Source organism: Centruroides sculpturatus, unplaced genomic scaffold (genome assembly GCF_000671375.1).
Source record: "Centruroides sculpturatus isolate CEXI.00-Female unplaced genomic scaffold, Cexi_2.0 scaffold771, whole genome shotgun sequence".
NCBI classification, from domain to species: domain Eukaryota; kingdom Metazoa; phylum Arthropoda; class Arachnida; order Scorpiones; family Buthidae; genus Centruroides; species Centruroides sculpturatus.
In genome coordinates, this window is record NW_019385869.1 from 201123 (window position 1) to 203321 (window position 2199).

Below are 2199 nucleotides of genomic sequence, written 5' to 3' on the forward strand. Positions count from 1 at the left end.
TCATCCATTGACTATTCCTCATGTTATTGCCAAACTATTTCCCTCTTCTCTGTTTAATTATTCTATTATTTTCTTCTTCTCCTCTAACAGATTCAGTACTTCCTGATTGGTTTTTCTCTCTGTCTATCTAATCTTTTGGAATCTTTTTTTAACACCACATCTTATAGGTCTCCAATCTCTGTTCATTTCTTTTTAATATTGTCCATGCTTATGCTGCATGGAGTGCTATACTCCATACATAGGTTTTCAGTATGCGTTTTCTTAGCTTTTTATTAATGTTACTCGAGGTAAACAACATTTTTTTTTCTCTAAAGGCCTGTTTCGCTTGGCCTACTTTTGTTTTAATTTCTTCTGAGCATCTTGCATCTTTCGTCATTGTTTGTCCCAAGTATTTGAATTTCTCCACCTGTTCTATATCTTTTCAATTAATAACTATATTCATTTCCCTAGGGCTTTTAGAGAATGTCATGCAGTTGCTAAAGTGTTATTTTTATGCCATAGAGTGCCATAAAGTGTTATTTTCATGCCATAAAGCATAGTGTTGCTAAAGTTTATTTTCATGCCATAGAGTTCGGCTGTCCTGTTTATGTTTTCTAACATTTTTGTGAGTTGTTTTTTCCTGGTAGCCAATATGGCTTGATCATCAGCAAATTTAATAGACTTGATGTCTTCTAACTCCTTTTGCATTTTCCATGCACTTATTCACCATTTCTTCTGAGTATATATTAAATAAGTTAGGGGAAGTAAGCATCCTTGTCTTACTCATTTTTGGCTATTTATTAATTCTGTTACGATAGCACCTATTTTTACCTTTGCTTTTTATAAAGAATTATAACGGATTATAACTGTACAAAATTACAAAAAATTATTTGATTCATAAAGTAATTTGTTTAAAAATTATTAAGAAATGTTTTGATGTTAAACTCATTTGTTAAAATCTTTTTAAATTAACAAACTTAATATTAATTATCTATCCGCAGTCTTTCACGTGTGTTGAATAGCGTAATTTAATTTAATTCGAAACAATTCAAAATAGAAATTAATTTCAGAAGTTTTATTTCTATAAAAATTTTAATTATTTCTTTAAAAATACTTTCGATAATGATTTTTTTATTGTTTAAAAAACAATTTTAACAGACATTAAATAAATATTTACCGATAAAAATTATTAATTTAGAGTAAACCATCAAATGAAATTAAGATTGACTAAACAATTTATTGATTTGGCTTTTTAGTTACTTCTCTATATCAAATTTAATAGAGAACTTATTTATCACCCGTCAAAGTTATTGTTGACCAATTTTCTGTAACTCTCAAGTTTTCTACAATAGCAATATAGCAATGTAATTAGCTGAAGTTTAGCTGAAGTTATAATATGTTACACGTGTGACTTTTGACCTTTCTTGCTTTTAGAATCGTCGTGTTTTGACACCTCCGCACATAAGGAAGTCAAAAAATTAATTTTCTACGTATGTGTGAATGCCCACGTCTATTTTTTTATATATCTCATGAAAGGTAAACTTTACAAACGGAAATTTGCATAATAATAATAATAAGGGATATCGAGTCTATTCAATTTTGGTGGTTAAAAATGGAAGGATGAAAAGTAGAAGCATCTCGTGGACAGTCGGTGTTCATGAAGATTTTACACATTATTAGCACTTAGTGTTTTGTATACAGCGCATCTGTATTTTTAAGATTAAGCTTTCTTTCGATTTTTTGAGTGTATGACATAGCCAGATAATGTATAAATGAAAAATAAACGTTTGTAAAACGGAGATATTGAGACCTAAATTCGAAGTTTTGTGTTATGCGTAACGAAACGTAAATATAATATTTTGTAAACTCGGTGAAATTATTATTACTAACATCCGGTATATTTAATAGAAGTCGTAGAATGCACCTGTAGTCAGATGTACTGTACTTAAAAAAAAAAGCACTTCGTGGAACGTGTGCAGATTTTTCAATGAATAAAGCTTATCAATTTGTGTATTGTGCGTGCAGTGTTGGCTGTATTGTAACTTGCAGCTAAGGCGAAAACTGATTTTATGTTGTTATGAAATATATATTTCATGCTTCCTTTTACGTACGAAAATCTGGTGACATTAACTGAATTTAACATAATTGGAAAAATACTCAAAAATACAAATTCTCATGCACAAGTTACAAAAGGCGATTTCCACATAACAATACTAAGTC